Genomic DNA, 13,751 nt, shown 5'->3' on the forward strand with positions numbered 1-13,751 from the left:
GATTTTTGCCTGGACATAACACTAAAATGCAACATAAGTAAAGTCACTGCTTTGCCACTAAGCGATCATATAAAAGTAACTGTATAGTTCAAAATAAAGAAACATTTCCAAATTTCCAATTGTCCGCATCAGTTATTCTCCATGATATAACAAAGATAATAATAATAATAATAATAATAATAATAATAATAATAATAATAAATACTTCAGTATTTGCTCAATTATTAGCATTTTTAAAATATTTTTGCAGCAGATAAATCATGTAGTCCTCTTCTTAGTCAATCTAATTGTGCTTAGTCGCAAATCTATTGCTTAAAGTTTTTTAACTACTGAGCCATGTACAAGATCATGCTATTATCCTAGAAAGCCCTAAACAACTTGGGATCAGGATACCTGGCAGACTGCCTTCCCTTATATACACATACCCAGGCAACATTTACAATGATCAGAGGAGGCCCTGCTCATCATTCTGAGATGTAGGTAGGGTGACCATATGAAAAGGAGGACAGGGCTCCTGTATCTTTAAGAATTGCATAGAAAAGGGGATTTCAGCAGGTGTCATTTGTATATATGGAGAATCTGATGAAATTCCCTCTTCGTCACAACATTTAAAGCTGCAGGAGCTATACTAGAGTGACCAGATTTAAAAGAGGGCAGGGCACCTGCAGCTTTAACTGTTGTGAGGAAGAAGGAATTTCACCAGATTCTCCATATATACAAATGACACCTGCTGAAATTCCCTTTCCCATGCAACTCTTAAAGATACAGGAGCCCTGTCCTCCTTTTCATATGATCACCCTAATGTAGGCCTTAGCTAGACCTAAGAATTATCCCAGGCAAATGGAGGGGGTTGTCCCTGCCTGCTCCTGGGATCCCCTGTGTGTCATTTGGATGCACAAGGATGATCCTGGGACAATCCTGGGATATAGGCCTGGTCTAGCCATGGCCGAAGAGAATGTCGCCGTGAAGAACCCCTACAGCTGGCCTTCTCTGTAGTAGCATCTACCCTCTGGAAAACACTCCCTCGTGCAGTTTGGGTGGCAGAAAAAGTAATAACTTTTAAACGCCTCCTAAAAACATATCTTTTTAGACTAGTCTTCCCTGAACTGTAACTTATTCTGGTTTTATGTGACTTTTGAAGTTTTAATCTGGATTGTTGTTAAACTATGGTTTTAGCTGTAAACAGCCCAGAGAGCCTAGGCTGTTGGGCAGTATAAATACGTAATAAATAAATAAACAAATACATAAATATAAATGTGCAGAAACTTCATGAACTTCTGACAAGGTGCTAATTCCTTAGGTCACAGATGTGTTTGGTAGGAGACAGCATGCTACATTGAATACAGAGTTAATATGGTGGCAGAAGAACAGAGTCCCCCAGAAGTCATCCTGAAACCATAGTAATTCATCACAGCAGAAATAATCTCAGCCAGGTATCCAGACTGAGAGTGATAATTGATGTTAACGGGGATTGTTCCCAAAAAACACAGCTGTTTCTCGGCTGGTCTTCATCTGTTCTTAAATGCTGGAGCATGGACTTTGGCATGCAGCCCCAAGGCTACATAGAGGGGACAAAATATGGAGAAAGGCAAACTTAAAAAAAAAAAAACCTGAACAAAACTTTGGAAGCATAGATAACCTGAAACTAAATCGATAATTTACTCTGTACATTTCCTGTATAATGCTAAATGTGGAATGATGAACAATGACTAGGTCAGCCTTCTCCAAACTGGTATTCTCCAGATGTGCAGGACTACAACTGTCATCATTCCTAGGCAGCATAAACAATGACCACAATGTCTCGGCATGGTAGTGGTTGTAGTCCAATGCAGATGTGAGGCACCAGTTTGGGGAAGGCTGTGCTGGGTGAATCAGGGCTATTTTGGCAGGTTTCAGAGGACTAGATAATTCTACTGTTGTTAACTCATAACTCCACATCTCTCTGCATTTCATAGGAAAATGTTCCTGGTAGCACAGTCTTCCTGCTAAGAGCATCAGAAGTGCCATGCTGGCTCAGGCCAAGGGTCCATCTAGTCCAGTATTCTGTTCACACAGTGGGAACCCATAAGCAGGACTTGAGTGAAACATCACCCTCTCAGTCATGTTCCCCAACAACTGGTGTATATAGACTTACTGCCTCTGGTACTATTAGCCATCAGGACTATCAGCCCTCAATAGCCTTATCCTCTATGCATTTATCCAATCCCCCTTTAAAGTCAAACCTATTGGTGGCCATTATTACATCTTGTGGTAGCAAATTCCATAGTTTCACTATGACTGTGTGAAGGACTTCTTTCTTTTATCTGTGCTGAATCTCCAAAGGCTCTAGTATTATGAGAGAAGGGGAAAAATGATGTCCCTATCCACTTTCTCCATGCCATGCATAACTTTGTGCACTTCTATCATGCTTCCCTTAAATATAATAATAAATAAACAAAAAGTCACATAAGAAATGAACATAACAGCCATGCTGGATCAAAACAGAAATTCTATAGTTTAACTATGTGTTGCTGTTAAACTGCACTGTAGTAGAGATGGACAAAACTGTCAGTTTTGCTTTCTCCCTCTTAAAAAAAGAAAAATAAAGTTCAAGTTTTCTCCAATTGCTTTATGAATAATCATGTAATTTTTTTTAAAAAAATGAACCAATCCAAAAGAAAGAAAAGTTAAAAATAAGAAGAATAAATCATATTATACTTGAGATGAATCTCAAGTAAAAAGCAGCCTCTTACGGAAATTTCAAATTATTTTCACTAACTCCCCCCCTCCAAATTGATGCCTCAATGCATATTCTTGTTCAAAAAGGTGTAAAATATGACTTCTGAAAGTTTCAGGCTTGCAATACAAACTGCAAAATTGAAATGAGGGTGAGACAAATAGGTAGGAATAAAACCTTAATATCTTAACAAGGGTTGCTCCTAGAAAATATTGAAAATATTGATAGGATTTTTTTTAGAAAATTTATGCTCTTTAATTTTGTACGGAGAAATCTTTTCAGGGAGATTAAAAATAACAGACTTATTGTGAGAAAACTTAATTTTGGGTGCAATTTTCCAAGATGGTGACCATTACAATGCTTTCCTGACATGCCCCTATATCTAATTTTAATCTACATTGTAATAAATACCACCATACCAAATTTCACACCTGTATCACAATGTGCATGGTTTTGATGGTAAGCCGCTCTTCGATTTAGACAAAATCCATAATGATCAACCAAATGTGAAAATGAAAGATATCATCTGTTATTGAGTTGGAAAATGTTTACATTCGTGCAATCACAGAATGTGCAAACCATGGCAAGATCTGAGTAGTTGCATCCCATAATACACCATAAACTCCTGTGAAAGGGGCAATCAGTTAAATGGGAATTATGAATACTCAGTATGTAAAAATGTGAATTTGAACATCTGAATCTGGTATGGACACCAAATGTTATGACAATGCTTCCAAAGCCTATACTGGGATCCAATCAGTCTGTATTGGCTGAAAAGAATTATCTGAAGTGAGCCTCAAAAATGCCAACTTTAAGGTGGCATGTGATATTCAGTGTTTTGTGAAAAGTGAAGATAGGAGAGTTTAATAGAAAGATGCATTCATGCAATAAATGAAGACGTTAGAAAAACCTAGCTTCCGCTGAAGTTATTATTCACCTGAGTGGTTTCCTCATCTCAGATCAATGGAGACACCCTCAGACTGAACAGCATTTAAGCATTATAGATAAACTACATGTATGAGATATTGCAAAATATCCATGACGATCCTATTCACTTCCTAGCATTTTCCAAAGGCCCCCTCAGTTGCCTAACAAAGTATAAGGAGTGGGCAGGCATTTGAAAAGGTCATTGGATTCATTGCATTGGAGGGGGGTGCCACCTGAGACTGTAAGAGCACGTCTTCAAAGATGCACCGATAGTGCCTATCACTCACGGCTTGGGTGCCTATGTTTTCAAATGGGAATGATTTATCTTCTAAATTGTATTTAATGGTCTTAACTCCAGAGCAGATAACAATAATTCAGAGGATTTATCTGGATTATCTGGCTGACCTTTTCCCTCTCATTGCTCTGTAAGACTTGCTTTCACCATGGTGTCGGAAACCATTTCTGCATGAGTCGTGTGGCAGGGTTGCTATCTTGATATTCCTTGCATGAGCTCCACATTCTCTCTGCTCTTATAGTCAGAGGGTGTCTGTGTACGTGTAGTCTTGAATGTCCATACTCATCCAAGTATTCCAATCAAAAGCAAGTGGTAGATAGTTAATATGGTCCTCTGGTACTGACTGGACTGCAGTTAAATAAGTCCAGTCGGCTGAATTACAAAGTGAAGCTTTAATATGTGTGCCCACTCAGCACTAGCAAATGAAGCTTCTTCTCTCCTGCTATGAGTAGCTGTCTAGCAGAATTAGCTGTGTTATACAGTCCATATGCATTCAGGTGAGCTGTAAGGAAGTAACAGCAGTACTGAAGAAATTCTAAACTACTTAGGGTGCAATCCTATGCATGTTAAGACAACATCCCCCAATCAACATGGCTGGTTGGGGAATGCTGGGAGTTGTAGGACTTTTTTTCTGTCTAAACATGCATAGGATTGCAGCCTTAGTAACCTGGCAGGAAAGTCTGATGGATTTCTGAAACTGAATATTTTTGTAGTCTGGGGGACAGCTATTACTGTCCACAGACAAAACAATATTTTTCAAATGCTTTTAAACTGCACAGGAAAATGTATTAGTGTGGGTCCCAGAAGAGCTGTGTGTGGTCAAATGGATGGATAGGAAACATTTTAATTGTTCATATAAATACATACATACGGAACAGACATTAATGGCCAAGGAGAAGCCATAAAGCAGTCTGAAAGTTAATTATCTGAAGTGTGTGGTTATACAAGAGCTCTGAAGTGCACTTTAAAACAACCACCCCATGGCTGGCATGTTATGGTCCAGCTGTTGTTGTTCTATAAAATCCTTTTTCTACCGCTCCTGACAAGGGCTTTGAATGAGTCTCCTCTTTCAATGAACATCCACATTTAAAAGAAGTTCAGTTTTCTGTTGTTAAGTCTGATGTGAAATAACCTAATGGATATCTTGTAGTGGGGATAACAGATGAGAGGACAAGAAATCTTTGTGTACTGCTAATAAATATATTTGTAGTTTTGTCTCCATATCATCATAGACAGGCTCATTTAAAACTCTGGAGGACAACAAGCATGGAGAATTGCAGTTGGAGAGAGAGAAATACAGTTGTTGAAACTGAAACAGAAGAGTGAAGTTTCATGTGGAGAGAAGCGGATGTCAAATTTGTTTGTTTGACAAGGTTTCATAGTTTTCTACTGCTACTTTCATAAATATTCATCTTATTCCAACTTTTTTCATCAACCCCCAGGAACATTCCTTTTGTCCAAGGCAAGCAGCTACAACCAAACTGGGAAGATTGTTTCAAAGATATAACTGGGCCCTGCTGCCTGTCTACGATCTGTAGCTTTCTCCCCCATCATGCTGTTATGCTTTCCCTTACCCACACAGATGAAGTGAGGAGGCAGAGCTACTGAGAAGAAGGTTGGACTCGATGGCCTTATAGGCCCTTTCCAACTCTACTATTCTATGATTCTATGAAGAACGGGAAGAACGTATTTCATATTTATTTAAAATTATTTCTAGGTCGCCTTTAAGCATGGAACCCTCCCAAGGAGGGGTACAAGATAAAAATCATTCAGAGTAGGTAAATAAAATAAATAAATAAATAAATAAACATTTAATAAAATGTGTTATAAAGACATGATTACTATTTTAAAAAAAACCACACACAACCCAATTAAAATAGATATTACCATTAAAAACCAGCAACCCCAAACACTACTATTTCCCCTCCCTTTTTCTCAGGCTTAATCTGATCAAAAGAAATAAAACCAAAAGAATGTTCTGCTGAAACTGGAAATATAAATTAGTCAAGTGCTCTTCTGAAACCAAATGATCCCTCAGAAAAGTTTCCCAATTCATTTCTGAGATGTTCCAGAGGGATTCTTTCCTGGACACTGGAAGGGGGTGGGGTGATCTTTCACATTAGCAACAGAAAAAGATCAAGGGGCTCTGAAATTACCTCCGAACTCAAAGTTGACTCTTTTTATGTCTGTAAACTTTAGAATTTTAGATATAGTTGTACAAAACAGGCGAGTGACTTCCAACAGTTTTTTGAGGAAAGTTGCTAACATTTATTGCAAGTAGCTGCACTGAATTTGAGGATATGCACTGGATCTGAGGATATGGTTTTATTATGGTTTTAATTTTTGTGACCCGCCCAGAGAGCTTCGGCTATTGGGTGGTATAAAAATGTAATAAATAAAATAAATAAATAATAAATAAATATGGCCTTAAATAATGAGATGTACATATTAACCGTATCTCATTTTTGTTCATACACTCGCTCCACTTCTCTGAGCGGTGAGTAGTTGTAGGGATTCAGCGCTTACCCAGTTTGCTTTGGGCATAGGGTCAGTTTCTTACAACAGCACATGCAACTAAAGACTCTGGCTTTGGAACCCGTGCCCTTGGTCTGTACACCTGAAACCCACCCATATGCTTCTGGACCAACAGGTGAAAATGCCAATGAAAAATCAAGATGGCTGTAGTCAATTAAAACTTCCTTCATAATAGAACACACATTTTAAAAAATCTTACTACAAATGTTTCTGGTAAAAAAAAAAAATCTTCTCCTAACCTGAGAATTTATTATTTATTAATAAACAAACATGTAGAATATAATGAAATCTAGATCAGCTGCCATAATGTTTGAATAATGATTTAAGAGAGAGTGACTATTTTAAGTGAAGACCTTGGCCGTTTCTACACCTGCCTTTTTTCCAGGGATCATCCTTCTGCATGCAAATGACACACAGGGGATCCCGGGAACAGGCAGGGTCGATCCTTCCATTTTCCTGGGATAATCCTTAGGTGTAGAAAATGCCCTTGACTATTCATATAAATCAAGGAAAAACAGGGAAGGAAAAGGTTCAGTTACTATAAAGTAGGGATGTGCTCCGCTCCGATTAGGAGCGTAGAAGCAGTAGCGGATTGGCCTGCTCCGCCTTACCCAGAGGCAGAGTAGGAGCGGACCGCGGACCCCCTAGAAGCAAGGCGAAGAGAAGCGCCCATTTTTCGGAGCTCCGAGTTCAGGCGGAGCGCTCCGGTCGCCATCTTGAAAACATTTCGCCATAGGATTGCATTGCGGCAAATAATCGCGCATAACTACGTTGTTTTTGAAGCTATCATTCTGGAAATTCTTGTGCACAGAGAGTCGTGGATGGGGGTCATTTTGAGACCACTCTCAACTTTCTGCGTTGTCTGGGTCGCGGGCTATATTTTTGTGAAAATCGGGTCAACCGCGCGGCTCAAACTGCGTTTTCGGCTTTTCGCCCATAGGATTGCATTGAGGGAAAGAATCGGGGATAACTGGGGGGGGGGTTTAAGCTATCGTTCTGGAAATTCTTGTGCACAGAGAGTCGTGGATGGGGGTCATTTTGAGACCACTCTCAACTTTCTGCATCGTACGGGTCGCGGGCTAGACGTTTTTAAAAAATCGGCGGGAAAAATACCTTTTTCAAAGGGCTGAGGGGCAGAGTCAGCTCCCGGTCATGATGATCCCAAAGTTGGAGGAGGGCATAGGCAAAACAGGTAACTTGGGATTCTGGGAAACTTCTCTTTCTTCATCTGAACGGGCTTTTCCCCGTGTTTTTTAACACAGTAGCCCCACCAAATGCACAAACACAACCTGAAATCATATACTAAGCCAAGAATAAGAGATAGAAACACAGCACTGCTCCCCACCCTAACCTTGGGGAACAACTGAATCGATGTGGTGCAAGGGGATGAGCTCCCCTAGGGCATCTCATCGTGGACGTGCCCCCACTCTCTCCTGCACTGGAAGGCCATTAGAGCCTTCCAAAGAGAGTAAAACGGTGGAGCAATGCCTATCATGAGTTGAAGTGAATGGTCACTTTTCAGTGGTGGAGCAATGCCTGTTCTGAGTCGAAGTGAGCGTTTTACTTCTTCTCAGAGCTGTGGCTGTCAGTGTCTTGAACTGGCAGCTACTTCCCCCTCCCCCGGGCACGTCCCCCTATTGCTGGTAAAAGACAGATATAGCCTTTTAAAAAAAGTTCTTCTTGTTGTTTATTGAGCAACACTGCTGCTTTTAATTCCACCCCTCCTTTGTTTATTGATTGATTTATTCCATTTTATATGCATTACTGGCTTATCCTTGGCTCACTTCCTTATGCCCCCAGAAATGCCAGCTGCATGCCTGCCTGCCTTCCCTCCCTCCTCCCCTGCCCACCTCGCAGGGATGTTGTGTGTGGGGTGCCCGATTTTCAAAAATTCGCCAAAAATCAGGGGATGATGGGATTGCTTTGAAACTTGGCATGCGTGTGTATATCCCCATGAGGTGTCATGGTGCCAAACATGAGGTTTCTAACTTGAACAGAAAAAAAGTTGTATAATTTTTTAGCTTTCAATGCAAGCCTATGGGGGGGGAAACGGAGCTCCGGATCCGGAGCTCCGGGCGGAGCGGAGCGGAAGTGGGCGGAGCGGGGGCGGGGCGGAGCGGCCCGATCCGGAAAATGGCAGATCTGCAAGTGAAGCGGAGCGGGGGGTCTGTGCACACCCCTACTATAAAGAACTATAAAGTGCTCTGTTACTCTGAGATTTCTGGATAACAGGAATATTTTCCCCTGACTTGCCTCAGTTTTGGAAATGGCTTCTTTGAAAAATAGGATGGTATCACAAACATGAAAATGAGGAAGAAACTGTAGTCTTTTTTTAAATATATATATATATATATATATATATATATATATATATATTGGTATGCCCAATGCGTTTTGGAAACCCTTCCTCGGGTATACCATACATCACTCATATGAATAATAGGATAATCAGAAAATGAGAATGAAACATAATCAAATAAAATACAGGCTCTTGCCAAGCAGTACTGAAATAAAAATGTTCCAACTATTTTCATGGGGAAAAAGACATAAAACATCTAAACCTGTAAATCAAGGGATTATATTGCTAAAGGTTTTTTGAGGGGGGGTTGTTGTTGAAAACACGGTTAAACACATATACATAGGTTGGAGGACAACATTTTGAAAATAAAACCATCTTTAAATATTAACCTTAATCTGGGTTCAGAGTTCTTGTACTTCTCTTACTTATGAGGCGGCTGAGGAGTATACATAAGTATGATGTCTTTGATTATACAATCACATCTCTGGCAAACTGTAGCCACCTTGGCATCCAACAGTTCATTTAAAGCCCAGGGGAACAAATCCCATTAGGCTTTAAAAACAAAAAAACAGGAAGCACAGAGAGCCTGGGAGGATGCAGAGCAATGGAGAGTTGTGTAACAGATAGAAAAAAACCCCCACACTGCACCCTAGACCAACTCACATTGATTAGGTAAGCTCAAACACACAGAGACAGACAGACAGACAGACAGACACACACACACACACACACACACACACACACACAGAGACGCACACACAGCCCCACCAAAATAAATTATTTTGAATAGGGAATGAGGCAGAACAACGGAAGCCTCATTCACGAGGGGAAATTTTAAAAAACGAGGATTTTGGCACAGCATTAGCTCCAGGTCTATCCTGGAGTTGGCCACACTTTCACACCTTGTTCAGGGTATTATAAGCATCTTGGTTAGAGACATCAAACATTTAATGTTTAGAAGAGCTTGGGGAAGGAGCTAAACTCTGAAGAATGACAGCTAGAGTTGAGCCAAAATTTCTCAGAACACGTTTTCTGAGAAAGCTTCTGAGATTTACCCATCCTCTAGAAATATAAGGCCACTTTGCAGAATTTTATCCAAATTTTCTTCATCCTGTTTTTGGGTGGTGGCCACCTTCCCACTTCCTCGGGCCCACAATGCCCCAGAACAGTGCTAGGCGTGGGGCATTGTGGAAATTGCAAAATGAGTGCCAAATATACCTGCTGCTTAAAGGCCATAGAAAAAAGAGAAAGAAACTGTGCTACAGCCACTGCCAGTGGTAAGCCCTACTTGTGTGGAACTGTTAGAGAATGTCTCCTACCTCTGGAGAAATTTGTTTTAATTGTCCCCCAGTTTCTTTGTCCACACACAGTGTGGGGAATTTCAAGAGGCCATTTGTGCACCACTCCAATCTGGACCCATGTTCCCCTATATTTAGGGTACTGCCAGGATCTTCAGCAATTATACTGACCATAAATCATTTGTATTTCTGGTGCTTCCAACTGACTGAAAGTGAGCAAAGAATTGGATTGTATTTCTAAGCTCCTTTAATCTACCCCCTTAATCATTTATCAATGAAGAAGCTAGCATAGGATTCTCTGTTTTGTTATTCCCCCTCCACTCACTTTTAAGTAACTAGAAGCAGCTACTTTTATTATAACTATAGAAGAGAAATTCTTATATAATTATTATAGAGCTTTCAAGCAGGGATTGGCATAAATTAGCAGAGAATAAGTCCAATGGCTTTATGCTTGAACATATATTTCTCATCTTCTCTCATTTTAATGGCCATCTTCTGGCTAAGCCCAAAGGAGATTTTATGTCATACATTTGGATCAAAATGAATTAAATGCGTCATGATCCCAAAGTAGTCTTTTCTTCTCAGGGTTGGTTCACACATATGCATACATCATCTGTTATCTGGAACACCCTGGCCTTATGCTATGTGAGGAATGCTCCAGGCCTGCCACTTTCCCATGTTGCATTAGTCATCCTCTGTGGAGGATGTTCAAACAAGCCATAATGCAGAAAAATCAACATTCTGGCTCGCATGGAGAGGTTCCTTGGTTACAGGAGGCTTTCCTCTTCAAACTGTCATCCTCTATGAGTAGAGGGTGACAAATACAATAAGGCTGAGGGACAAAGCTGAAGCGCTCACTTTGGTTGTATGTTTGCTTTATCCGCAGCTGGAATGCCTCAATAGCACTACTGAGGGTCACAAATCAAGTGTGCTAGCATCCAGGCAGACTTTAGCTCATTTGTCTGTGTGCTTGTAGGGATGTATGAATTCATGCACATTCTTCAAAAGTACACATGCCATTTCTTTTGTTCTGCAAATCACAAGCTCAGAAAATGTAGAGCCTTTGACAGCGCGTTGCATCCAAGTCCTTGTTTAATCCTGAAGGCACAAATTCGGTAAATCCTGATTTTAAAAAATGATTTTTTTTCATGCATCCTTTCTTCAAAGGCACATGGCCAGATGATAGAGCTGCAGTACATCATCATGTCAGACCTCTGTCTTGCTAGAGGTTTTACAATGTAGTATGCCCTCTGAAGTAGCAGCCTGCTAGGGAACCAATGAGATTTCATCTCATTTTACAGTGCTCTAAAACTTGTTCCTGCTTTTCTGTCTAAGCAACTTGTCCTTTAATAAGGACCAAACTACTGCTGTTGCTAGGTCTGCCGCGTACACTTTCAACTCTCCTGTCCACCTTGTCTTGTGTCCATTCCTTGCAGTGTACTTCTTCTGCCTTGGTATTTTGACACCACTTTGCCTATGCCTTCAGCCTACTGTTTCATTCCCTCCCCCCTTGTGGGCCTCATTCAGTTGCAAAAAATAGGGCATGGCAAACCTGATGACAGCTTAGCATTCAATCTATGAACTGTGTCTGTTGAAAAATATTGGTTTTGATTAGGGATGTGCATGGACCCCCCAATCCTCTTCACTCCCGATCCGCAAATTGTGGATCGGGCCCACTCCGATCCGCCTAGAGTCCGCTCCGCTCTGCTGTGGAGCTCTGGCTTCGAATCGGAGCTCTGCAGCAGCAGAGAGTGGCGTCAGGTAAGGCCCCCCTCCCTCCTCCCCCTTACCTGTGTCCATCCCGTCCCGTCCCAGCTTCACGAGAGCCCGCGGCTCAACCAGGAACTGTAGCCTACACTTCCTGGTTGAGCTGCGGGCTCTGGTGAAGCTGGTGACAGGCTGCGATGGACGCAGGTAAAACCCCTCTCCCCCTTACCTGGCTCTGCCACTGTTGCCGCACAGGCGGCGGCAGGGCCAGGTAAACCCCCTCCCTCCTCCCCCTGACCTGCATCCATCCGCGGACCCGTGGCTGCTTCAACTGAGCCCGAGGTCTCAAATAGGAAGACCAGGCCGCAGTTGTGGCCTAATCTTCCTGTTTGAGTCCTTAGGTTCAGTTGAAGCAGCCACGGGACCGTGGACGGATGCCGGTAAGACCCCCCTCCCCCTTACCTGGCTCTGCTGCCGTCGCCGCATGGGCAGTGGCAGCGGCAGGGCCAGGTAACCCCCCTCCCTCCTCTCCCTTACCTGTGTCCGTCTGAGGACCCGTGGCTGCTTCAACTAAGCCCGAGGACTCAAACAGGAAGACCAGGCCTAGTCTTCCTGTTTGAGTCCTCAGACTCAGTTGAAGCAGCCATGGGACTGCAGACAGATGCAGTTAAGACCCCCTTCCCCCTTACCTCGCTCTGCTGCCATCGCTGCATGGGCAGCAGCGACAGTAGCAGGGCCAAGTAAACCCCCCTTACCTTTTTTGCGGAGCTCCGGATCATGGCGAAGGATCCGCCTTCACCTCGATCTGCTCCGCAATGCTCTGCTGCTCCCCCGATCCTCTTAGCCTCCGCCTTAAGGGGAGGCGAAGCTCCCTAATCCGCTTCTGCTTCTCCGGTCCGAGGAGAAGCGGAGCACATCCCTAGTTTTGATCTGGTGGTGATAGGCAATGTTATGAAACCTTTGTCTCTGGTCCTTTGTTTGTACAAGGTAGGCATTTTGATCATATTACAACTATGATTGTGGGGGAAGTGAGTAAATCAATTAAAAAAAAACCTTACCTTTCCGCTTGTCGGCCCTTTAAGAAAATAAAAAAATGGCAGGCGCAACGCCTCTCTTCTTGAGGTCGTCAAGCCTTGCGTGTAAACGAGGATGAGATCTCACATTATTCACAATGTGAGGTCTCCCCTCCTCTCCCCCGGACTTTACTGTAGGTTTAGCTAAGGCCTATGTCTCTCCTCCCTGGTCCACTGGTGAAAGTGGTTAATTTTTCTCTGTCATGGCCTCTTACCCCTGGAATGCCCTTCCTATGGAAATTCATATAACCCCCATTACTGTTGGCCTTTAGGAAAAACTGAAAGCTGTTTTAATTTCACTCTGCTGTTTGGTGATTTGATGGTCATTATATTTCAGAACTTTTATCTGCTGCTGCTGCTATTGTGATGCTATCACAATATGATGCTATTAACCAGTTTTACTGGTATTTTAAATATTTTCATTTTAATCTTGCATTGTATTGATTGGTTGTAGCTTGCCTTGGGTTACTCCCTTAAAGGCAGACTAGAAATCCAATAAATGATGATCATTGCAATATGACAATGGTGACAATGATGACGATGATAATTTATGATGGCTATTTCATAAACGGAAGTCATCATTTGATGCTGCAGTTATTAAAAGAGGAACATGAAGGCACGATGAATACCAATCGAGGTCAATAGAGGTTTATAGCTCAGTCCTATGGGACTATTTAGTCATAACAGCAGCACAAATACAGATTAGCAGTACCGCTGCTGAAGCTGCCTCCTAAGCATGACAAGCGGGGCCAAGCTATTTAACTATTCTCCATTTGTCAATGAAACCATTGGAGAGATCTGAGCAGCTTTGGCTGCTACAAACAAATGCTGCCAGCTGGTGAGAAGGGGAACATGAATAGAAAAGTTCTGCAGGCTGTGTTTGCCCATGCAAATTCCCTTC

Source organism: Elgaria multicarinata, chromosome 6 (assembly GCF_023053635.1).
Source record: "Elgaria multicarinata webbii isolate HBS135686 ecotype San Diego chromosome 6, rElgMul1.1.pri, whole genome shotgun sequence".
NCBI classification, from domain to species: Eukaryota; Metazoa; Chordata; class Lepidosauria; order Squamata; family Anguidae; genus Elgaria; species Elgaria multicarinata.